Here is a 27,808-nt window from a genome sequence, read left to right on the forward strand (position 1 = left end):
AAAAGGCACGTTTGGTAAATATTTACTTCTAAACTTGCATGACTTTAGTTGTTTTGCAAAACACAAATCTAATTCAAACAATGTCCTGGTCCTGCTGAGCAGTGGCTATAAATGGTGAGAAGCACTCTAAAAGCATCATAAATGTGGTCTGTTTTAATTATATGCATGTTATAAATTTATATTTTACCAACAAAACAGACAAGTGTAATATGTTTGCATCTTTTGAGATTACACAACATCTTGAGTCAAAATTCATGCTTAAAAAGAGCCACGCGGAGAGTTTGCAAAATTTATTCTTTTGTAAAAAAATGAGATTGTAAATAGTAAACTTACATTTTCAAACTATATATTTTGGCTTGCACAGAAAAAAAAGTCATGCAGGATTGAAATAACTTTAAATTGAGTATATTTACCTAGATTTTCACTACTTCTAAGTACAACAGATAACACAGGACGCTAATAAACCGTAGGATCTGTTTATAGTGCATAGAAATTTACATTTGAATTTGTGAGCTTTGAGTGTCTGTAAAATCTCCTGTAAGTGTGTGTTGTTATCCGGAGGCTGAGTGTTTTGGTTAGTGGCCTAGATTCGTGCCATATAATGGTCCCGGTGAGCATGCATAATTTACCATCCCTCATCCGAAGAAAGAAGTTGCTGGAAACTTGCATCAAACCGTTGAAACCTCTATTCAGAGAGCTGCCTCCATGCGTGTCTTATTCATTATTGATGAAGCACACAAAAAACACAGCCTTTTTAATGATGGTATTAGGGACTCTTGAGACAGATATGCATGCTAAAATGCATGTTATGTGCAGTGGTCCGTTGTTTGGTGCGCAAAAAGGCCTTTTGCTGTTTGTTACCCGTGAGGCACAGCTTTTTGCATGTGGCCGTACTCGTAGCGGGGCAGGATGTAGAAAGGCTGCACGCTCTGCAGAATGTCTTCCTTTCCTGTTTCTAGCCTGCTGCTGTGTTTCAGCATCTGCTTAGCAGACCTACACGTTACAGTAAAGGTGTGTGGGGCAAAAAAAGCCCTCTTGAAGCTTTTGTTTATATGGCCAACTATATCAAAGAAAAAAAAACTCTTGAAATCCTTTGGATCTGCAGCCGTTTATGTTGTAGCATGCAATGCAACATGGGAAACTAAATCAGTCTGAATGCTCCTGCTTGAGCCTTTGCTGACATCATAGTGCTGCGCTGTTGTGGAAGTGGTTTGACATCACATCCAAAAGTCAAATCTGTGACTGAAGCTGTTGCTACATGTTTCCCGTGTCTTGACATCTGTACATCTCACAAGTTTTTTTTTTTTCAATGAGAAATATGCATAGCGCTTAGTAGATAGGCCTACACTCTTTAGTCTATACTACAGTTCTCATGATCTTTCTCACAATTCTTCTCAGAACTCTTTCATGTTTTGGACCCTTATAAAAAGCGACAATAAGCATCAAGGGATAGTTCACTAAAAAAGCCTTTATAATTTTGTATCTTTAGCAGAACTTATTTGGGGTTACATGCACGCAGACTTTTAATTTCAGCCAGCCAGCCTCAGCGCTTCCGGTAGAATGTCTTTCCATTGTAAAATTACCACGTTTAGGGTCTGATTTCTTTAAAAATCAGTGATCTTCACTGCCTGATAGATATACGATATGAAGTGGGTCTCAGACCGAACAAGAAGCACTGCATTAAATTCCATTTTCCCCACCATGTCTTTAAAATACAACAGTTTGTTTTACCCCAGTATTTTCAATGGAGTTTTTGCGCTTGCCTGCTGATCCTGACGGCGATCCTGACGTCTTCCATCACATTTTACATTGTACAACTAAATGAATGCTTAAGTCTATTTAACTGAATGTGTTTTAGCTACATTACAACATTGATGCTGGAAAAGGAATCTTATGAAATTGAAAATAGTCACATTAAGCTTTCAGCGGAAGTTCATCATTAGCTGAAAAACACTAGCTGTGCATATACCCTATTAAAGTCAACAAGGTCCAAATCAGCAGCTCTTGGACTCTATTGGCTTTTAGGGAGTGTTCATATTTGGCAGGTGTGTCTTGATTAAAACCAGATTTAACTGATCTGTTTGGTAAAAAGAGATTGAAGGCTGCCATCTGAATTTGGTGAGCAACAAACAAGTGGATTGAGACTGCTGAGATCAAGGGTGATGGACCAGTCTGCTTTCAAATGGACTATTGTATAGTTTGACTGCAATATATACCATGTAATATAAAAAAAAAGGAAAAGTTTCCCGTACAGCTCAGTGCAGTTATCGGAATTTGTCTCCTTGACACATATTTTAAGCTCATCATGAATTGAACATGCTTATAAAAAACAGCAACAACAAAAATATAGAAATCTCATGTACACACACATATGAGTGCATTTTTGAAGAATGCACTAGACTTGCCCATTCGTGAGGTGTGTATTATTTTGTAGGGCTAAGCAATATATCGTTTGAGGATTGATATCGCAATGTGTGCTGCCGGAAGAGTCACGTCGCAGGATTAGATTGTCTATTAAAAATTAAAAGATAAAGATAATAGGTATTATTGTTAAAATTATTCAAACGATGATGGACATGTTATTTTATATTTGATTGTTCAACTTCTGTACTTGAACTGTACTGTCGAACTCCCCGCACAAATAAAAAGCATTGTTTATTTCATGAATGTTTTATTTTATTTTATTTATTTATTTATTTTTTGCTGTCAAATTTTAATGTGCTTGTCATTTATTATATTTTATGCAGATGCAATGCATAGAAAAAAAACTTCATCCCAGTCGATCTCGTATAATGAAATCTTTCCAAATAGAGAGATTCAAATCATTGGGTGAAATTCTATTCATATTATATTTTATATATATATATATATATTATAATTAATAATGCATTAATAATTAATAATGCATTTTGAATGTTTTCTCTATTTTTAATGTTTTATTTTCATTGTTACTTAAAATTGTTTTTACTTGGGTATCATTTTTGTGTCTAGCACTTAAAGAATAAAATTTTAGGGCGCTATATAAAAATAAATAATAATCACAATTTTTATTATTTGATCCTAACACACCATTTTGAATGTATCTGTAGATTCTGTTAAAAAGTAAAAGCCATTTCATTTAAATATATCAAAAGTACGAAACCCAATTAACCTCACTACAAGTGTATACAAGGCCTAATCCTCACTCCAAGTGTGAACACAGCCAAACTGTATTTAAATAGCTCTGAAACAACCTAAGTTTGTAAATGTGACACCATTATATATTTATGTATTAACAAAAGCACAGTTTTTCAAAATCTGCAGAAGAAAAAGCCAAGTCATTCATCCCATCTCCCTCAAAAAAATTACAATTATTTTTCTCACGTAGGAAAGTCGGTGTTATATATGAGGTGCAATGTTTGCGTACACTGTCCCTTTAACTCCCTTAATATTTATGGCTACCCAACACATGTCTTGAGAGGTGTCATATCTCCAAAACCATGCAGTGAATGTGAACCTGCACATGTTTCAGGGGATTTTCATGAAGTGCTGTTTAAGTGGCGTGTACTTCGCACCCAGAGGGCCCGAGCTCTTAAATGAGAGCCTGCACTCTTTGTTTTGTTTACCAGTGGAGAGCAGCGTCAAACTGACCCAAGGGCCGTGTCCCTGTCTCTGACCCCCTTAGATGTAGTCTCCATCATTCACTCACACCCCCCCGCTGTCAAGTTTCTTCCATCCCCAAAATCTTGAGCCAGAATGGAGGGCATGTGAGCTGTCAGGGTGGAGCGTCTGTTGTGAAACTGCGTAACAACACTCAGTTGATTTCCAGGCCCTGCGAGATGAATGCTGTTGAATAGGATCCTCTGACCGAGGGGCTTTCTGTTTAAAAACAGGAAATGGGAGTTGAGGCTCTTGGGAGAAGACATGATCGAGTGAGAATCCAGATTGTCCTCGGTGTGGAGAGTGAGAAAATGGAGGTCCAGAAGTTTGGGGTGGGTTTCTCTGGAAGTGGACATCCATGAAAATGTCTTTTGGGGTGCTGAGTAGAGCTCCCCCTTCTTTCTCTCCCTCTCGCGCCTCTCTTTCTCTCTCCCTTGTTGCTTTTTTTTCTTGGGAGGAGCTCAGCTGAACACAGAAAGGCCTGCAACAAAAGAGGAGAGCGTTTGTTCTGTTGGACAGGCTTTGTGAGAGTTGTCTATAACGGTCCGTTTTCTTGTTTAACCCCTGCATGCTGTGAAAAATGAAAGAGGCACATGATCAAATAACACAGAAATTCATATCTGACACTTACTGGCGTACAATATACAATATAACATGTAATTACATTCTTTAAAACCTATAAACCACATAGTATATATAAACAGACAATTATAACCAGCCATTGAATGTAACTGTTCATCAAACTAGATTTGTTTGTGATTTGTGAAGGAAATGCGAGTTGTACTGGATGGTGCTGCAAAAGTCACTGACACAATGTTAGGGTGTTTTAAGTGGTTTTCAGGACTTTAGGATGCAGATGAATAGGCGGAGCCAAATGATGTCCATGATCTGTTTCTTTTTAGTGAAACCAAAAGTTTACAGCAGGACCAGTGTGACCCACTTTTCAGACTCAAGTGATCCTTTTAGCAAGTTTAAAAGACCTGATATACTTTAAGTGAAATCATAAACATCTGCATAAAGTGATTGCAAAACGATTTGTCTCTGGAGTTTGAAAGAGCTTGCCGATTTGAGTGCTTTAATGCAGTTTAATAATTGTGTTTATGGAATTTTCACAAAACAGACATAACTATACATCTTTAAATTACAAAAAATCTAAACAAAATGTGGGGAAAAGAAAGGGAAGGAAAGAAAAAAAGAGCTCAGATTATATGTAAACAGGATTACTCGCAATAAAACAGATCAGAAAAAAGTCTTTAATGCATTTTAATTGGATACTAGGTTTTATGGAGGGCAATCGATGACAAAAAGTCTTTAAACAAAATGTGATAAAGTGGAGCTAGTGTCTTTAGCATGTCTAGACTCGGTATGGGCTGGTATAAGATTCTGACGGTATGATGACCTTGGATAAAAATATTACGGGTTCACGGTATTGTGATAAATATGTTCTTTTTAAGCGTCTGGGTAAAAAACAAAAACTTTCCCGCATTTGAACACAATAAATTCTATTTTGAGAAACATTTACAATATTTTGGAGCAGTAAACATGTCAGGCTAAATAATTCAAATGAATCATTGACTTCCGCTTTCTTTATTAGTTTCAAAAACACTGATTTTTTTACAAATTTAAAACGGCATCTTTTCTGCTGGAGAAAATGTTGTCCTAAAAAAATTTAAATAAATAACGTAAAAAAATCTCTACATATATCGTAGGAATGGTATAGTAGAAAATTGTGGCGTTTTTAAAACCTAAACTTTTCCATCAAGGTATACCTTTAAAATGGAAATCGTCCCATGCCTACACAAGTGAACCTTTTAGAAGTTTAAAGGACCTGATATACTTTAAGTGAAATCATAAACATCTGCATAAAATCATTGCAAAACATTTTATTTCTGGAGTTTAAAACAGCTTGCCAATGTGAGTGCTTTAATGCATTTTAATAAAATAATTATGTTTATTAAATTTTCACAATAATACAGACATAATACATATTCAAAAGACACGCAAAGTAAGAATTTCAAAACAAAACAAGGGAGAAAAAAAGAGCTCCGATTACATGGAAATCAGGACTACCCTGAATAAAACAGACGATAAAACGACAATTGCGAAAGCTCCCTAAACAAAATGTATGGAATTTGATATTGTCAGCATGGACAGTTTAACTTTATTAAAGTGGCAATAAATGAAGCGGTTTCTTTAGTATGTCTAGACATGCCACATTTGATGTAAAAGATATTATAACATTTCGATCCATACATGCTTGCATGCAATCCCAAAATCCTTCATCAATAAATGTTATATCTATTGTTTGTATACATATTCTGCCCATATGCAAAAAATAGTCTTAAAGGGTTTGGTCACCAAGAAATGAAAATGATTTCATCATTGACTCACCCTTTACACCAGGGGTGTCCAAACTCGGTCCTGGAGGGCTGGTGTCTTGCAGATTTAAGCTCCAATTTGCCTCAACACACCTGCAAGGATGTTTCTAGAAAGCCTAGTAAGAGCTTGATTAGCTAGCCCAGGTGTGTCTGATTGGTGTTGGAAGTGAACTTTGCAGGACACCGACCCTCCAGGACTGAGTTTGGGCACCCTTGTCTTAAAGGGTTAATTCACCCAGAAATTAAAACTCTGTCATCATTAACTCAACTTTAGCATGTCCCCACCATGCCGCATGTTGTTTTTTTGTCTTTAATTGAGCCCAAAAATATGTTTTGAAGAAAGCTGTAGTAATTTTCTTCAAAGTATTTGTTTTTCCTACTATGGGAGTCCATGGTTAAATGTTTTCAGCATGCACAAAATAACTCAAATAGGTTTAAAACCACATGAGGTTGAAGTAAATGAGGTAATGTTCCTTTTTGGGTGAACTGTCCCTTTAAATAATTCAGCTTTACTCGTGCTTGTTGACACATTTGCTCTGTTGATGACTTATGTCACATGACCTAAAATACATTTGACCCTGATTGCCTTCCATACATTTGATCACATCAGACAAACAAACAGAAGTTATTACAAAGTGTGACTCCTAAATCAATTAAGTTACAGCTTTTATTTATTTATTATGAATCAATGCAGCTAAAATAACTAAAATAATACAAATGCTGACATATTTTGACAAGGAATTCTAACTAGTACACTAAAATAATGTTCATTGGATTTTCTCAATGTTTTTAAGGTAAGTGGTTGCAAACAATTTATTTTCTGCTAAATGTAAACAAACAAATTCAATCTAGTAATGTTCAACTTAATTTGTTTGTTTTAATTCAGCACATATAAATAGTTTTCAACCACTTACCTTGAAAAAAAATTGAGTAAGTCCAATGAATATTTATTTTTCAGTGTACAAATGGTGCAGGCCAAGTAACAAAGTGAGCCAAAAGGGGTGGCCTACCCACAGTGGCCCGCCTTTAACAGATCAGCTCCCTGTCCGCCTTAGATAAACGCACACTGACTCAGCCGGACGTCTAGAAATATTCACCAGTAGAGTACAGATTCTCATTCATAAGAAGAATAAGGCCGAAGGGGGCCATGGCGTGATACGCCGGCCGCTCTGTGTTACCATGACTCCCCATTTCTGGTCATCTGGCTGGACTATAAACGCCTCTGTGCCGAGGAATAGGGTGGCTGGGGCCGTGGATACAGAAGCCCGGTCCCCATGCCTGCAGCGTATGGCCGCAAAAGCACTGTTGGCCAGCTGGTGGATGAATACGCCTCATTCATGTGGCAGCCGAGGGGCTAAAGGGCAATGGAGATTGGCCTCATTCTGAGAGACACGGGCGCTCAGTGCACACACAGACTTTTTCTCCCTCTCTTTTTGTCTTTACAATAGTTTGCAGACGTTTAATTGTATGCATATACACTGTAACTCTGTAGACCAAATCAAATGTATGCTTTAGAAACTCCTAGTTGTTAAGTTTGACCATGAATGTGGTGAAGTCATATGATTGTGCCGTGCTGCTGTTCCAGAAAGAGTTTCAGAGGTCAGTTTATAGAACCGTCATGTGGTCTGCATTGTCGTCTTGTATACATTGATCTTGTACATGTTCTTTTTAAGTCTTGGTGCAGACTAAAAAAATAGGATTTAGAGTGGAGCATTGAATGTCACTATAGTTGTGTAGCTGGCTAATGTGGACAGGTTTTTGTCTAAATTTTTTGGCAGTGACTTTTGATAATCTTGGAAGCAAGAATGGGTTGAAAGTATGTTTGTTTTGTGCATTTATTTAGTTGTTTTTCACTTGAAGGTGTTTGTGAATTAATTTAATAGCCATGGAGATTAAGCATAAATGAATTATATGATTATTATGTGATATATGTAAGTTATACATTAGGTATGCACTGACCGATTGGCCAGAGTTCTGTATCGACCGATAATCACATTTAATTACTCGATCAGTACTCGCTGATCTGGCCAATCTCATGAACCGATCTCAAATGTTCGTGTTAGTTAAAGATGAGAAAATATATGAATGACCTTATTTATTCAGGCCTTTTTACATATAAGAACTGAAAGTTCTGTGTATTTGGCAATATTCCAAATTCACTAAAACATGGCTGGAAATATTACATAAATAATTTTTTTTTATAAAACATGAATATTTAATAATATAACTTCTTGTAATATATTTACTGCAATATACGGTAGTTTATAGGCCTATTTCATTTTAGTAAAAATGTGTGAATTTTAACTTTAAACCTTTTCTTTACTAAGACATGTTTCCAAATTGCATTTTTCCTACCAACTTGTTTTATGTTGTATCTATTTTTTTCTGTAAATCTGCATCTGACCATGACATGTTCAAACCTAAACTGTTATAAGAGACACGTTTAAGGGATTATATGCAACATCCCTAATTTATTATTTTAGTTTATTTATTATTATTATAGTTTATTATATATTTATTTGTATTATATATATATATATATATATATATATATATATATATATATATATATATATATATATATATATATATATATATATATATATATATATATATATATATATATATATATATATATATATGTATATATATTAAATATACACACACACACACATACACCACATACAAAAATCATATATACTTATGCTTAATCACCATAACTGTTTAATTAATAACGCATGTAAATATATGTATGATTATAGTAAGAAACATGCAAGATGCTTAAAGCTAATTAGAGGTTGAATAAATTCTAATTTAATTACCATAAATTAAAATTTTATGTTCTTGCAAAAAATGTAAAAAATGTATTATATTGAAAATAAATTCTAAATTAAATACTACTCAATTACTAAATATTAAATTAAACTACAGGACTTTTTCTGTGACACTTCTGTTCATCAATTTTTGTTATTGTTTTTGTAATGTTTGTCCATGTTTTTTTTTATTTTTTTTTTAAACATGTATAGCAACACATTATTAAAATAATAGTTTCATATTTAAAGAAATTAATATTCATTTTAAGTGGCAAGGCAAGTGAAAATCGGAACCACATACTCATCATCACAAAAATCTTACTTTGCACACTCACACAATCACACACACAGAATCATTAGATCTGGTAATGGACTGTGCTGAGCAGTGACTGGTTAATAGCTGTTTGTATGCTTCATATGCAGAGGTCTGCTGGGTCAATGAGCCGTCTCTTCTGCAGAGGTCAGATCAGGAAGGGGGGTGAGCTCTTCAGGCCCGCAAACCTTTCATGGTCTTCCCTGGTATTTTTGGAATGCGTCCCTCTCCCTCTCCCAGAGCCCTCGGGTGGAGACTGAAGATCTTGTTCTCCACATGCCTATGGGGTTGTGGATAGTAATTCTTTTAAATCCTCTTTTTTTCCCATTACTGACCCACTGGATTATATTTGGGGGTCTTTGGCATTGTGGCTGTTGGGATTCTGAATTAAAGTCTGATGTCACACTCTTTCTGGCTTAATCTCGGGTTCTGAAGCAGCCCACTCTGTCCTGATTGGTCGAGAGTGGACTCTGAAACTCATTGGTGGAAAAAGGAAGTCGTTTGCAAAAAAACGGATGTGATTGGTTGGCTGAGTGAAGCTTAATGCTCTTGTGTGGTTAGTAGGATATTCAGGGTCTTTTCTGGGGGGTTTCCCTTCATCAAAGATCATTTTGATGCATCAGTTTACAGGCTGTAAAAATGGCCTGTTTGGTAAAAACTGTATATTCGCTTGTTTAGATAAAAAAAATAACATTATAAAGATAAAGATAAATATACTATTACTACTCGTTCTGCTGCAGCAAAGAAATATCAAAATATTGTTTCATTTATATCTCCCTAATAATTTCTTTCTTAAAAATTATTTAAATTGGAAGTTTTTTTTTAAAGCGTTATTACATTTGTCCATTTAAAATGATCAAAAGTGCCAGCAAAATGAACAATCTTTCCACAAAAAATATCACAAGTAATATCGGTGCTTCAATTTATTAGGCAAATTTGTGAAAGCAGTGTTTTTTGTTTTGTTTTGTTTTGTTTAATTCATCATATAAAATCATATAAAAACTATGACTACTAATATCAGTTATTATAATAAACAATAATATAGTAATAACAATAACAACATCTGTTATTGATTTGTTTGACTTAGGACTGTAGTGTGTAACCAATTTATGCCTTTGTAAATGTTTAATTTCAATTCCTTGATTAGCATACATCAAAGCTTATGCAGATAATATATTTGTTTTCCTCAAATTTCATTTAAACCATTGCAATTTTTTCTCACTGTTTTAATTGGCTCCTAAAGTGCTCATTTGTTTTTTTGCAGTTGCCTTTTTGCGTTTGACAAGTGTTAATTTTGTACCCTTATTTAGAGTAAGTTGTTATTGCATGTTTTTTTTTTTTTTTAAGATGTATCTGAGTCATATAACAGATATGAATCATTCATGCACCAAGAGAGGCAGTGCTCTTGAATGCTTAGTTAAAAGCAGGAGAAGCTTTAATGACAAAATGACCTCACAAAAATCAATGCCAAGCAAAGAAGGTTAATAGGTTCTGTAAAAAGGTTAATAGATTTTCTTGTGTATCAATTTTAATTTGTATTAGTGACTCTCAATTATGGTCCTCGTCACCCCCCGCTCTGCTTATTTAAATGACTCTTTAAATGTTTTAAACACAACTGATTTAGATAACCAAAATAAATGGATCCTAGAATGAACTTTTCAGATCGACATGTTCCCTAGGATTGTGTCTAAAATCGCCTGCTACTCGAGCAGGTACAACATTTATATTTGAATTTACTACAGGACCATAAGAAAAGTATGCTCTATATAGTATAAATGCGAGTGGTATGATTGAAATTTGGATGTGCTACATCCTCCATTTGTCCTTTTCATCGTCATTTGTGTCACTTCTCCCATTCATGAATTCTCTTACATTGCATTATGGGATCGTGTAGCCCATACTGTTTTTCGAATACTATGAATTTGGACATACTACTCATTTAAACATTTACATTTACGCATTTAGCAGATGCTTTATTCCAAAGTGAAGACAAAACCGGGGATCAGTTTGGGGTTTGGTACCTTCCTCAAGGAATTCACTTGAGTCATGGTATTGAGGTGAATATTCCCATCAGCAATCCCTGCTGGTACCATTACTTGAAACTGCAACCTTTGAATCACAAGTCCAACTCTCTAACCAACTCAGTTTGCAGCATCCTAAATTATTACAAAAGTCACAACTTGTGTACCTTTGAATTGAACTCGCTTTCAACTGGAGTTATGGCAGAAAATGTTGGGATGTTCACTTTGCGGGGCACTTGCGGTCAAACGTATCTGTAACATATCTGTAACCTGCTGTCAGTAACCACAAAAGATAATTCACAAAAAATACATCTGAATAGTGAAACTTACAAGCAAAAATAAATAAGTAAATAATAAATAAATAAACAGTGCTTCATGTTTATTTACTAGTGTAAAAATGTTTAGAAAGTAACATCTAGCTTTTTTCTTTAGAATTAAACCTTTTGAATGGGGGCTCATCCGGGATTGAGCAATTGGTAATTATATACAGTATTTGCCCTCACAGTATTACTTGTTTTGTCCAAAATTGTATTTACTGATGTAAAAATGTTTAGAAAGTAACATCTACCTCTTTTCTTTAGAATGAAACCTCACATATGGGGGCTCGTCCGGGATTAAGCAATATTTTACTGAATCAAAATAAAGCCAAATTGTGTTATGGAGTGATACTTCAATAAAATATCAAATTACATAAACAAAATAAACTAATTACAGAAAAAATAAATATATTTATTTAAAACAGTAAATATTTTGAACACCTTTAAGAATATGAAGGCATATTAATAAAGAAAGTATTATTTTTTTGCACTACTTACGAGATATTTATTGTTTTATGGGTTTAGAAACAAAAATATGGAGAACAGGTTTGTTTTCAAAATTACTGATGCAACTTTTATACTTAATATAAAATACATTTATGAATGCAAATGAGAATGACATTTTTTTAGCAATTTATTTATTATTTTCACTTCAACAATTTACCAGGATATATATATATATATATATTGCGATATAGATATAATTTTACCAGATTATTGGAATAGCTCTATTTAAAAAGATTTTATTAATTTAGATCAACCCTTTTTTCTATGCATAGTGCATCTGCATAAATTATAATAAATTACAAGCAAATTAAATAAATAAACAGTGCTTCATGGTTTTCTGGGGAGTCAAACAGTATTCGAGTACAGAAATCGAATGTATAATAACATGGTCATCATTTTATATGAAAAATAATCATAGATTTGTTTTATCTTTAATAAATACATATCTTTAGTCAATGGTCTAATCCGATGTGACTATTGCAGATACACACATTGTGACATCGATGCTCAAACAAACAATATTTTGTTCAGTCCTACTAGTCTAGCATGTAGTATTTGTGTGCAGCTCTGTATAATGTAATATCTTACACCATAGACTTGTTAATCAACACTTTCTCGCAGGGTGTAGGCTGATAGACATCAACCGTTTCTTCTTTTTTTTTTTGCCTATGTCTATATCTATGTTTTACGACCACATGCTCTTCTATTTTTCTTTTATGTGCATTTTGCTGGTACTAATAATCTCTTTACTCGATCTAAACATCAGTCACAGCCTTGTATCCGCTGGCTGCCTCACGTTTGGCTAACCCACATGCTCATTTCACTTCTACTTTCCATATGATTTCCAAACCTGGTCGGAAGGCTTGGAATTTCTGCATAGGTGGAATGCCTAACTAGTGACGTCTACATTATGTAAGCAGAAGTCCAAGTGCGTTTATTTAGTTTGCTTTTCGCATTGCATGCAGGATATCAGTCACAAAATGAGCTTTAGTCCTTTGCAATGTTTTACTAATGATACAAAAAGGTGAACATGGTACCTACATTGTAGCTGCTTATTTGTTAGTAGATGGAGGTTAGTGCAATATATTAAAGTGTATGTAAGAGAAGGGGTGTCTGTGTTTATTTAGTGTCATAAAGAGATTAGTGTGCGTATCCTTGTAAGGGCATGGCTGATATTTGTTTTCTTCATCATGTTAGACTAACAGCTATGATGTATTTTATGATACAAATTTGTGAATTTGTGTTGCGTGAACAAGTGGAATATAAGTAGTTAGCAAATGTAGGACTTTATCTATTCTGTGTATTCAAGAGAAAAAAATGATCACTTTCTGGGAAACAGACACAAAATTTAATAATAGTGATAATTTCTTACATTTTATATAGCGTTTTTCTGGATACTCAAAGCGCTTTACACATTTTTGGTCAGAATCTCCTTATCCACCACCAGTGTGCAGCATCCACCTGGATGACGTGACGAAAGCCATATTGCACCAGACCGCACACCACACACCAGATGAATGGCGGAGAGGAGCCAATTATGATATGGGGATGTTTAGGAGGCCACGATGGACAGAGGCCAGTTCACAAATTTGACCAGGATGCCGGGGTTAAACCCCTAATCTTTTTCGAAAGACATCATGGGATTTTTAACAACCACAGAGAGTCAGGACCTTGATTTAATGTCTCATCTGAAGGAATGTGCTCATTGAGCAGTATACAGTCTCCTTCACTATACTGGGGTGTTAGGACCCACACAGACTATAGGTTAAGCCTTCCTCCCTAACACCACTTTTGGCAGCAACCTAACTCATTTTGCTATTTATTGCTATAAATTCTGCTATTTTTATTTTAAATTTGCAAGAAACGTTATCAGTAGTTTACACAATAATGCAATGCGGAGCGAGTATTTTTTTGTTTATGTAAGCGCGTAAGTTTTATTTATGGAGAAACCACTGCAGTGTTTGTTTGAGATAATAAGTCCACCAATATGTGTATATTCTATACAAAATATGAAGCTGATCCGTCATTTCTTGACACGTGATTTGAGGTGCGCTTTTGTCATTCTGAAGATGTTTTCAAATAGGTGTGTTTGGAAGGCTTGAGAGCGTCATGCGAGTGTAAGCCGCGTGCCTTCATTGGAAATAACAAATTTGCGCGGAGGAAAGAAGCGATATGTGAACAACCGCCGTTATTACTGATTTTCAGCAGACCTTCTTGTACAGACATGCTGGATTCACATGATTTGTTGACAAATGTGTTGCCCATTCATTCCTTGGCAAACCGTGGGTTCTTCACTGGGCCTTTTCTCTTTCACAAAGAAACTTTCCAAAGATGTCCTGCTTCTTACTTATTTTGCTAGCTTTTGGGTTAATTTTTGGCACTCAAGTTATCGAGATGTAATCTAGAGAATATGGCCATTTAAAAAAAAAAATAAAAAATTTACAAAATAAAAGATCATTCAGGCTCCGATAATAAATAAAATAATAAAATAATTAATGATTTCCTGTGTGGCCCAGTACCAATTCACAAACCAGGTTGGGGACCACTGCTTTAATTCACAGTCTAGAATCTGCTCATAGAAAAAAACACATTTTAAATGTATTTAAACAAGCTCATAATCACCTGCTGCATGACAGTGAGGAGGGCAGAAAACTAGTCTAATAATGTGGTCCTTACAGTCAAATAAAAAGCTCATTAAAGTCATTGCAATGTTTCTCGCCCAGCTCTAATCCTTGTTAACGCAGCGGTTAATGCCTCTGTGTCAGTGCGGGTGAGAGTGTTTATCCATAATCTAAATAAAACTCAATTTATGTCTCATGCTGTGACATTCGTTTGCCATAGAAGCCCATAAGCTCTTTAAAGCTTTCTGGAAAGACCTGTACACTTGTCCACTGCAAACCAAAATACCCAACCTAAAATATCAAAACCACAGAGCTTTGCATAGAACACAGACAGGAGAAACACCATGGTTTTCACACATCACTGACGTCATTGTGGCTGAGAAAACTAATCTAAAAAATTGTGCTGATGATTTTTCTTTTTTTTTTCATTATGAGTGACCTCAGAAGCCATGTAATATTTCTAGAAGTAACGAGGTGTTGTTTTGTTGTCGAAAACTAGTGTTCACCCTAAAAAAAAAAAAGTGGAAATTGTCTTGAGGCTCGAGTATTTCCTCTATTGAAAAAGCAGCCAGGGCTGAATGCGGTTGTGGGACGGGTGGTTGCTGGCGTGCAGGAAGGATGTGAGTTTGTTGAAGAGCTTTTCTGCGCAGAGAGAAACGAAAGAAAACTGCTTAATGTATCCCGGAGCAACAGCAGAGTTTGGCAGATGCTGTTCTTTCAAAGTCCACCCAGAATGACCAAGGCCAGGAGTTTGTTTCTGAATAAGTACAAGGTGCATTCACCTTTTTACTAAGTATTTACAGTATTTACTGTTTTTTTGCCCATTCTAAAAGTAAAAAGGTTGTGGAGCATCATTTACAGATTACATTACTTGCCCACTTTGGAACTGACCCTACAGTTGTTTTACTTGTGTTTTTTATTTTATTTAACTTTTATAAATTTAGTTCAACAGGACATCATGTGCTGCATTTCAAAACTAAACAATTTACTCTATAAAGTGCAATGCCACAAAAGTCAAATTTCCTGTGGGGAGAGCAAGGCAAAAGAAGTGACAAGACTGTTATATTAACAAATATCTTACCAAGCAAAATGTGCTGTCAGTACCACTTCTCCCCATACAGGGTATGCATGATTGGCGGTTCAAAAGAGAAAGTAAAAAGTAAGCATGCATTCAAAAGCTTTTTTAGCACACCATAACCGTAACTCCATATAATTGGTAATTATATACAGTATTTGCCCTCACAGTATTACCGGTTTTGTCCACAATATTATTTACTGGTGTTTAAATGTTTAGCAAGTAACATCTAGCCTTTTTCTTTAATAATATAATAATAGTAATAATAATTCCTTAAATTTTATTTAGCGCTTTTCTGGACACTCAAAGCGCTTTACACATTGGAGGGAATCTCCTCATCCACCACCATTGTGCAGCATCCACGTGGATGACGCGACGGCAGCCATTTTCCGTCAGACCGCACATCACACAACAGCTGATTGGTGGAGAGGGGATGATATGGGGAGGGTTAGGAGGCCATGATGGCCAGAGGCCAGTGGGCAGATTGGGCCAGGATGCCAGGGATAAACCCCTACTCTTTTTCGCAATTTTAATGACCACAGAAAGTCAGGATCTTGGTTTAACGTCTTATCCGAAAGACAGCACTCACTAAGCAGTATAGAGTCCCCGTCACTATACTGGGGCATTAGGACCCACACAGATCGCAGGTTGGGTGCCCCCTGCTGGCCTCACTAACACCCCTTCCGGCAGCAACCTAGCTTTTCCATGTGGTCTCCTATCCAGGTACTGACCAGGCGCAGCCCTGCTAAGCTTCAGTGGGCGACCATGTCAGAGTTGCAGAGAGCTAGCTGCCAGCATGAGAATAAAACCTCACATATGGGGGCTCGTCTGGGATTGAGCAATACTTTATTGAATCAAAATGAAACCAAATTGTGTTATAAAGCGATACTAACATAAAATATGAAATTATATAAACTTAAAGCAAAACATTATAAATTAATTAAATAAATTATGTTTATTTAATACAGTAAATATTTACATGGATTGTTGGAAAATGTATTATTTTTGCGCTATATATTGCAGCTATTTATGGGTTTAAGGACAAAAATATGATACTTTTTGCTTTTAAAAGATTGGTGTAACAAACTTTTGTACTTAAAGTAAAATAAATTTATCAAAGCAACTGAGAATGGCAGATTTACCCTCCAAAAAAACATTTTTTTCCTATTAGCAATAATACAGAAACCACTATTGTCATAACCATGTATCAGTTTGCAATAATTTAGATTTAAATGTTCTGTCCTCTTTTAGTATGGACGTTCAGTATTCTCTCTCCTTTTCAAACAGACTATCTGCCCATTTTAGGTCACGACCTGGCAGTTGAGAATTGCTGCTGTAGATGGTGGTTGATAACTTCCTGTGTCTACCCACCTAGCATGCGCTCTACTCCCTGACACACTTAACCGTAGCCTCCCAGGTCCTCGCAGCCATGGCGACAAAGTGTTTTGACAACGTGAGGAGCAGGCTGTACACGCTGACTGAGGTTTCGTGGTTTTGACACACCGCCAGATCTTTCTCGAGAATCCAGCTTGAACTTTTAAAGAGCCCGGTTTTAAGCACATACACTTATTAATTCCTGAAAAGATGGCGCATTCTTTGCGCGATTCAGAGCTTTGCAATACCACCCAGTCTTTTCACTTTGCAGGCCAACATACTTGTTTTCTGTCACCCCACCCGCACGCGCTAACACACACAGTCGCAACCATGTCTGTCTCTTACACAAGCATGACAGTGAATTCCTGTGGTGCGTAGACAAAGTTGCTTCAGAATGCGTTGTTTTGTACTTTGTCAAGTCAGTCAGTGTTACTCATGGCATGACCATGTTGTCATCTCTTGCGGTTGATGCCACTTTGATGGCATTTGCTTCCTCTTTGAATTATAGGATGGATCCTGTGATCTCTGTCCTGCAGTGACTTCTGTGGTTTTGTCACCTGCCTTCTGTTTCACTTCACCTGTTTCAGACTTACTAGCAGGTCGGTGCGACTGTCTCGTGGCATCTCTCTCAGATCCTTTCATGAAGGAGGTGGTGAAATTTCCCTTTTAATAACCAGATGCTGTTGTGAGTCACGATTGAGCTGGCTGAAGCAGAAGTTGTGTGATCATTCAGGGTGTATAGATGTCATAATTAGGACAAACGATATCCTTTCAGTGTGTAATGTAGGACTACGCAGTATATTTAATTTCAGCATCGATATTGCAATGCGTGCTAGGGTTAGGCGATGTTGACCAATTTTGTCGCCGAAGGCGGCTGTGAATTTATTATTTATATTTGATATACTGTCCGACGTGCACTGCCCAATGGAGTTTTGGGGCATCGTCTATCGACCCAACCCTAATGTACGCATCCACAATAGTCATTAGAGTTATAGTTGACCAGGAGCTAAAGAATTTTATTTATTTACTGTATTTATATGGAATTTATACAATAAGAAGTCCAGATATCTACATTTCAAAGTGAAAACAATATTATTTTACCTACCCCACTGGCAGATAATTGTACATGTTTTAAGGAAAAACTTTAAAGGAAGGACTTCTTATGAAGTTGAAAACAAAACAATATTTGTACTTGATCTAAGAATCTTCAGATATTTGGACTAGAAACGAGCCAAAGCAAAGAACGAAAATCATTTTTGCATTGCAATTATTCAATTTCTGTTCATGAATACTGTTAGACTTCCCAGAAAACTGTTAAAGGGAGCTATTCAACCCATCTTGTGAAACTGTATTGATATTGCAATATTTATTGCAGAAAAAATATCACAATATCAGATTTTTCCAATATCGTGCAGCCCTAGTACGGCTGGCCGATTAACCAAAAAGTAATCGAAATCGACATTCAGAACCTATAATCGATATAAATTTTCCAGTTAAATTTTTTCAATTACTTTCCCTACCATGTGTGGAGTCACTTGACCCCGCTCTGTTAAAGCTGAATTATACTTATTATATTATGATTTATACTTATTATATTATTTTATTATACTTCTGCCAAGGGCAAGTGTACAGTCTGGCGCATCCTTTGCATACCCCTCACACCTCTTACAAAAATAAAAAATCTCTCACTTTTAATATGCGAGCATATTTACTGTACAAAACTTAATAATCAAGTTAAAATAATCTTTTATTAATTGAAATAGAGTTAAAATGTTTAATTAATCGAGATTTAGATTTTAGGCCAAATCACCCAGCCCTAAGCCCTAGTTTAATGCATTGGTATGTTTATTGGTAGGCCTGCACAAAATATCGTCTCAGTATCGATATCGCAATGTGCTTGTCACTTTGTAACTCTAATTGTTGCACTGAATTACTACAATGAAGACTATATCGTGTTATTTTCATTTCATTATTAAATGTTTATACCTGAATACTGTTTGACTCTCCTGAAAGCCATTAAGCATTTGACTTTTTGTTTGTTGCTATATTGTTATTTTTTTTGCCTCGCAATTTAATTATATTTTATGCATGATTCACACCCTTAGAAAAATCACCCTTATCCTAAATGAGTGATTTCTTTTCAAATAGAGCTGTTCAAGCCATCTGGTGAATATGGTGTTCATAACACAATTCATACCGCAGAAAAACTAAATATCGCAATGTCAGATTTTTTTCAATATCGTGCAGTCCTAATTGTTGGTTATGCTGTGGTTGATTTTGTGGTTTGTGTAAAAGGAGCAGCTTGCACAAAAATAAAAGTTCTGTAGTTGTTTGCCATTCTAAACTGGTATGATTTTCATTCCTCCGTAGACCACAAAATGAGACTCTATAGGCAGGGCATTTACACTGTTCCTGCCCATGTTATGATTATCTGCCTGTCTGTCTTGTGTGTTATGTATTTCAGAAAGTTAACCGTTTACTATTTATTTATTTATTGTTATCCGTCAACAGCTTATCGATCATAAAATTCTTTGACAGCAACATGATAAAATCAATACATTCTTCCATATATTATGCATTTCAGGAAAATTGACTATATGAGTTACTAGTACATTAAAAAAAATCATGTTAATAATGTCATTTATGCAAATATGTTCAGACACAACTTGTCTAATAGCTTTGGCTGACTTTAAATACAGATATTCTAAATGCACACATGGGATTTTATAGTTTTTCTAGTGCCGGGGTCAGAGTTTACATGCTTTATTTGTTTGAACTCTCACCTATAAACAGATTTTAGAGGATTATTGAAGTACTTTAGAGGCCTCGTTAAATGTGCGGTGTGGTGTAGTGGTTTAAAGTTCAGGGCTGGTTCGATTCCTGCAGGCGTGTGTCCCTGGATGAAGCATTTAACCATTGGTTGCTTTAGGGGGATTGACCCCCTGTAATAAGTTCATGCTCTTCTGTGGTAATAATCGTGTGAAAGTTTTAGATCCCAATGGTCATTACTCGGGTAGTCGTGTGCCATTAAATAAATACAAAGGCACATTTAGCTCTCACAGCCCATATACCTGAGCTTTGCCTTCCATCTAAACAAGCAGGGTTTGTCTGGGAAAGATTTATTGAAGTCTCGTATGTCCAAATTCGTCTCGTGGGATTATCCGAGCACATTCCCCATGACCATGTACCATACAGCCTCATTCTGGAGCCAACATTTCAATTGCAATTTAGTCTGGTCCCACAAACAAAGTGAACTGCATAATTGAGAAGTCTTGAATGCTTATACAGCTTCCATAAAATCCAGCTGACCCCGTTTTTCCATTTGGATTTCAGAAGGTTCTCAGACTTTATCTCAGCTGGCTGTCAATTTTGAAATCTGACCCAAATCAGCTAAACTTGTTTTCATCACTGTAAATTTCACACAACAGTCTCCTTAGCCAAGGTTGCTCATCTTTTAATTCTATCTAATGCTGAAAGATGGGGCTTTCAGTCGACAAGACAATATGTGCCGAGACACATCTATCTACCTATTTGTCTTTTGTGGACGACCAACCATTTTAGTGGATTTGAAAGAGTTAATGACATTACAAACATCATACAGTATTCTGGAAATCACAAATTTGGAACAATCAATCTCTCTTGCTATGGCTGAAAGGTTTCATCTTCATCTGCTAACATATACGTTTGGAATATAATAATAATTAATTAATTTATTTATTTATTAATTATTATAATAAAAATTATAATAATTTTTAATGTTATCAGACAACGATTTTTATCTGGAGTGACTTTGAAGAGAATATCTTTAAATGTGAGTCCACATGTGAGTTATGACAGACCAGGGTTGCCTTAACTTTTCTTATGAAGGGCCAAAAACCTGAGTTGACTGAGAGCTGTGGGCCAAAGGTAAATATACCAAACTGTATTGCATCAAAATGTACATGAGTAATTTTCTAATTTATTTCCTAATGTTTAACAATAATTTGAAAACATTGCTTTAGTTATATTACCTAATGCAGTATAATGAATTTATAACAATAAAAACATCAATAATCCCGTTGATAACACCATAGCATTCAATGCTGAAAACAAAAAGCTGATATTGTCCTTTATCTGTTTAGTGACAGTATTTACGTTTTTAAAAATTTGATTCCAACAACAACAAAAACAGAAATTACAAAGCAAACAAAAGGTTATATTGAATTTAAATTGACGATCTATGTCATGCTTATTTGCCTCTTCTCAGATGGAATGGTGGGCCTAATCAAAGGTTAGACTGGGCCAACTTTGCCCACAAGTCCTACTTTGAGCATCTCTGACAGAGACAGAGTAGCTAATATTGCAATAAATTAAGATCTCTCCGTCATCTTTATCTGAACAAACTGTCAGAGGGTTTTGGTCACTTTAAAACAGCATCTTGCAAAGTCCATTAAAACTTGAAAGTCAGGCCAATCAAATAGGGATTGCCAGATAATTAAGGAAATTACTACCAGGTGCCTATTAATCAACTCTTCAACTCTTTACTAACTCTTCTGTGATCATTTTGCAATTCTCCACAGTAGATCTAACCTTATTCTTGAAATAAATTTCCTGTTGCAAAGTTTATGTGGTCAAGCCCACAATTAAACAGCACTGTTAGGCCTCACCCACATGGCAACAGATTTAGGTTAAAGGTTTAGGTTAGGTTTTAAGTTTAGGTTAGGTTTTTGGATAACGGGTGACAGAATGGAAAAATTAAAAAATACCCACCTTTGCGTAGACCTGTACTTTTTGAAAATGGTGACATCAGAGTATCACGTGACCATAAAAAAAGAATAACCTTGCAGTTAACAACTATTAACAACTGCAATGGTGGATTACAGAGCTGTGATTGTGCAACAGTTTACTGGCACTATTAGAAAACCTAGTTATGCCAGCAATTAGATGACCACCAGAGATGCATTAACAGTTGCAGTACAGCTTGTCAAACAACATTAGCATTATTCAGATATTTTAATTATTATTATTATTCAGATATTCACCATGGCCTATTTTTATCTGTATTCAGTCCGTCACAAGAAGGATTTCATGCACATTTTCACTGCAGTCATCTGATTTTAGTGTATTCTTCAGATCTGTCTGGGTTTGTTTGCAGCACCACATACACTTCAAGTTTGAAATATAAATTACACCGTGTTAATCCAGTTTTCTCATTTCCATCTGGATGCCCACATTTCTTGAAACAACACATAGATGGATACAAAACATTTAGAATCTCCAAAAGAAGAAAAAATCCCCCCACAATTGTCGCTATCTGGACTTTAAACTTTAAAAAAATGTACGGCTTATATGACGAACAATCCCACTGACCTCATTTTCCTTTCAGACTTCAGAATGTCTCCAGACTTGAATTGATTTCTGCTGGCTTTGGATTTGTCCTTAACTGGCTTACTTTGAGTCCAAGCTTTTTGTTTTGTCCCCAAAATCTGTAAATGAGGTCAAAATTCTTCTCTGATTCGCCCAAATCCTTGCGTGCAGCATTCCTGCTTGTGCAAGTTTTGGGTTGAAATGTGCAAAATGCGAGTGGATGTGTTGATAACTTTCATTTGGGCGGCACCACTTGGGAATTTTCCTTAGTAAACGTAAGCCTGCTTGGCCAACTCAACTGTTATCTGTGAGCAGCAGAGTTCTGGATTGGGAATGTGCCGGAATCTGCACGAGTGAATTAGTGCTTTCTGAGAACAGTGCCTGTCTGTGCATGGACGTCTCTCTTTCTCCTTCACTCATCCAGTCACTTTTCACTTTCATTCTGAGATAGCAGAAAAGTAGGAGGGGTGGGAACGAAAGCGAGGTTTAGATTTCCCAACACGTGTGAGGCCTCAGAAATCAGTTTGATGCTGGCATGCTGATTCTGGCTCAGATTCGTTCCTTGGCTGCTTGTCTTGAGTTTTTCTTTTCTTTTTTTTTGTGTGAGTAAACGAAACTAATCCTGAGTCTGCACTCTTACCCTGGGGTGATGACATGTCAGCTTTAATTAATAGGGGCCAAGTGTAGAGTCGCTGGCAGAAGGCCAGAGCTGTGTATGAAGATCACCTGAGTTGGTGCATTTCCTCTGGACTGCCAGAATGAATCTGTACAGGCTATTTTTGCTGTGTACAGTGTTGTGAATAGGCTCTAGTGTGGTGCTTGTACTTTTGAGACGTGCCAGATGGACTTTAGGTGTTTTCACTTTTGGGTTTAACAGAATTGTTTCTCTTTTTGTAGGACTGGATTTCACCAAGCTGTTTTTTGTGTAGATCATAAGGAAAACCTTGCAAACCTCAAGGTTTCAGGGCAATTATGATCATATCACACTGTTAGTGTGATTAAAAAAAATGTGTATGTTAGGGCTGCACAATGCATCTTTTCAGCATTGATATTGCAATGTGCGTGTCCTGGAGTAGTAGGATGCTGAGTTGATCATCATAATAATTGAGAATTCATGGGATTTGTTGAGTCATTGCAGAGTATAACCATAATAAAGTGAATCTTTATCATTTGCATGTGTTTTAAAGGTATTTAAATAGATAATTTAATGAGAAAAACAAAAACACAACATTTCTAAGTTTAATGAAGAAGATTTTTGCTGAATTATTAATTCAATGAAGATTATAAAGCAAAGAGCCATTTCATATTTTTTTTATTAAATACACTTTTTAAAGGGGTGTGTATATAACAAAACCTTTATATATTTATACACAAAACCTTTATTTATGTCCATGCACAACTCAAAAATAAACAAATATGATGCATCACAATGTATGAAGAAAGGACAATTTACAGATTTTTTTTCTTTTTGTCCTCGCCACTCATGACTGTTTGAATTTACATGCGTGAGGTTACCATAGAAATGTAAGAAATATAGCTTGCCCTTTATTGTTGTTGCGATTCAAGTTAAATCACAGCACCACATATGCGCATTGGTTGAAACATCCTTTTATTGTAAACCGAGTTCTTATTCATTTTGTTGTAGAATATACAATATAAAGGGAATTGTAATTGTATTTTTAATAGAAAACTGATTTCTAGTAACAGTTATATTTTTTAAAATTTTGAAATATTATTGAATAGAGACAGCTGGAGAGCCACATATTTTTAGTCAAAGAGCCACATGTGGGTTCTGAGCCGTAGGTTCCCTATACCCCTGCTAAACAGTGTTGTTTTACATTTCATTATTCAATTTCTGTCCCTGAATTCTGTTTGACTCTCCGTAAACCGTAAAACACTGTTTATTTGACTTTTTTCTTTGCTCTATTGTAATTATTCTTGCTTGCAATTTGTTCATTCATTTTATACATTATTCACACCCCGACAAAATCACCATAATTAATCTAAATTAAATGTTTTTTCTTCAAATAGAGCTGTTTAAATTTTTGTCTATTTGTGCAATATATATTAGATTAGTCAGTACCAAAGCCGATACTGGAACCTAACAAATCCCAAATTCACATGTTTGGGAAACACATTAAATCAAATTTTAATGAACAGGAAAAATCAAGAAAAACATACAAATTTATAAAAATTTAGTCATTTGTTTTTGCATTAACTCATATAAATTTAAGTATATAATATTTCTATTCCTAATGATGTTAGGTGACCAAACTTTCATTTTAGTATATATAACTGTTTAAAGTTCCCATGAAATTAAAATAAAGTTTTTTTTAGATTTTAGTACCAGTGTTGCTTGTTTTTAAGATATCTAGTAGATAGTATGCTCCAAAACACTGACACAATTTGCGCTTAGAAGATATAAAACTGATATAAACATGTAAAGCTTGTAGTTTGTCACTTCCCCCTATGGATCAACAGTTTTATTCACGTCAACCCATACTTCAGTTTCTCATCCCATCATGACCAGTTAAATGCTCTTTAGTGTCTGATATGCCCCGCCCCCTTCAAGACACTTCTCATTTGCTTTTCATTTGATGCGCTAGAGCTCAACTACTCTTATTGGCAGAGCGGAGATAAAACCAAACGCTGTTGGCTGCTTTGAAAAGGGGGAGGAGCTACTCTATGTCCCACACTCTCTTGGTGTTTTGGTTGAGATTATGTCAAACAGCGAATTCAAAAAGCACATTTAAAAGCACTTTAATACAATGTTTTGTTTAAATGCAATTACAATTATTATCTATGTTCCCTGAGAAATAAGCCAAAATTTAAAAACTAAATTCTATGATATTAAATGACACTAGTTTGAAAATACAACAACTGTATTTTATTTTATTTTTTTAATATTTCTATTATTCTCTTGACCCATAGTCATCATAAAGTTCATCATTTGCAATCTAGACAATCCAGTGTTTGACTTTCTGTTACTATTTGTTGTTGAGGCTTTTATAGCTTGTAGCTTGGCTTCTTTGTGTTGGGAGCGGTTCAAGACTTATTCCAGACTTGTTTGATGACAGCCAGGCTGCACGTACAACCTTTAGTTAATCTCCCACAATGCATCATTGTTTATGGCTCACCTGGAATCGCTCTCGAATAAACATGACACTCTTCATGAGGGGAAGGTGTGGTCGTTTACACCATTTATTTTAGCCATGTGCAGCCCTCCATTCAATCACCTGTAGTGAGTCTGTAGTTGTTTTATAGGTGCAGGCTTGCACACGTGAGGGTTTGGGTTTTGTTTCTTAGTGATTTTTATTTATTTCGTTTTTAGGTATGTGGAACTTTCGTTTTTTGCTCTACTAGTTGCAAAAGGAACCAAGAGAGCGGAGTAGGGTAGGTGTTTTTACAAAAAATGTATGTAAAAGGAATTAAAAAAAAAAATCAATAAAAAGAAAACAACATGATATTGATAACAAATAATGTTGTAAATAATAATAATAATAATTATAATAGTTTTATTATTATAAATAATTATCTTAAAATAATTTAGAATAATAATCTTTGAAAATTGTAAATGTTGTAATGTAATAATAATAATAATAATAATAAAAATAATACACTTTTATTATTATTACGCTTGAAATAATCTTAAATAATAATCTTGGAAAATATAAATGTATTAATGTTGTAATAATAATAATAATAACAATAATAATAATAATAATAATAATAATAATAATAATACAAGTTTATTATTATAAATAATAGTTTTGAATAATAATCTTGGAAAATTATAAATGTATTAATGTTGTAATAATAATAATGATAATAATAATAATAATAATAATAATAATAATAATAATAATGATAATGATAATAATAATTTTATTAAATAATCTTGGAAAATTATAAATGTATTAATGTAGTAATAATAATAATAATAATAATAATAATAATAATTTATTATTATAAATAAAAGTTTTGAATAAAAATCTTCGAAAATTATAAATGTATTAATGTTGAAATGTTGTAATAATAATGAAAAATAATAATAATACAATTTTATTACTATAATAATCTTGTAATAATCTTGAAAAATTATAAAATGTATTAATATAATAATTTTAATAATCTTGATTATTTTACTCCAGGTAAATATTATTCATAAATACTTTTTGATATGCAAAATTTTACATTATTGAAATAATTTTTTAAAAAGATTAAATTACTTTTTGATTACAGAAATTTATTTATTACAGTATTAATTGTAATTGTTATTAATTAATTAATTTATTTTATTGAATCAAATTTTTAATTTAAATGTTTTAAATTTTCTTGGTGGATGAAGCAACGTTATGACTTATTTTAGGCGTTATAATTTCCTTAATAAAATTACAGTGATATATAATAATATAGTTAAGCAAAGCACAGCTAAAGTACTCATGTAATCTTGGCTATAAAATAGTAGTAATAATGCAAATATTAATGATATTAATACAAACAATAACAACAATTGTTTTACAAAATATATAAAAATATGTATATATATATATATATATATATATATATATATATATATATATATATATATATATATATATATATATATATGTACTTTTAAGTTTTCCTCAATTTTGTAATATTGAATATAAGTGATATTGTAATAAGTAACAATCTAAAGCACAGAACACTGAGCTCAAATACAGCGTTCATCTTTAACCCCTTACCCTTTGAACTTTCCTCAAACAGAGGGATTTTCCTGGTCAAGTCTTTGGTTTGAGCGTCAGCGGAAGGCTTCATCACTAACTCATTTATTCTCCATGAAGTCGGCTTTAAATCCCATGATTCCTCTGTGCAATAAGAGCCTCTCAAATGGACACAAGCCATTTCTGTGTCCAGTCTCGCAAAGCTGAGCTGACTCTGTGTGTGCATGTTTGTGTGTGAGCGAGCGTGATGGCACCCATATCTGAAAAGATGAATTCCTGAGCTGTGTTTTCTGGATTCCTGTGTCTTGGGTTGTTCACTCCTGATTTGATTTGTGTGTGTGTTTTGGGATCGGTGTGTTAAGTTTTGGAGGACGTCCCGCTCATTGTTTGTTTTATGGTGGGTCTGTTCAGGGGTTTGTTTAGCTGATGAAAGCTCAGGCAGGTGCTGTTCCTCCTCTTCTCCACTGTTGTGACATTCTCAACTCTCACTTACAAAGTTGTTGTACGATACTTCAAAGTGTGTGTGTGTTTGTGTGTGTGTGTGTGTGTTTGCGTGTGTGGGTTTTAATATTTTCAGCCTGCTTCATAATTGTAAAGGAAATATTTTCTGTTGTTTTTGTTTTGTTTAATATTTTTTTGTTTACTTGTTTTTTTATTTCGTCATATTTGTGCTGGTTATTTTATGTAATATAATGTAA

At 34.7% G+C, this 27,808-nt stretch overlaps 1 protein-coding gene across 10 annotated transcripts in view; it reads left to right on the top strand.

Annotated features, from left to right (window-relative positions):
* The window catches only part of sbf1 (SET binding factor 1), an 88,689-nt gene that overhangs the window by 859 nt on the left and 60,022 nt on the right, over nt 1–27,808 (top strand). The window lies entirely within an intron of this gene.

The sequence above is a fragment of the Danio rerio genome, chromosome 4, assembly GCF_052040795.2.
Source record: "Danio rerio strain M-AB ecotype USA chromosome 4, GRCz13ab, whole genome shotgun sequence".
Classification (NCBI taxonomy): domain Eukaryota; kingdom Metazoa; phylum Chordata; class Actinopteri; order Cypriniformes; family Danionidae; genus Danio; species Danio rerio.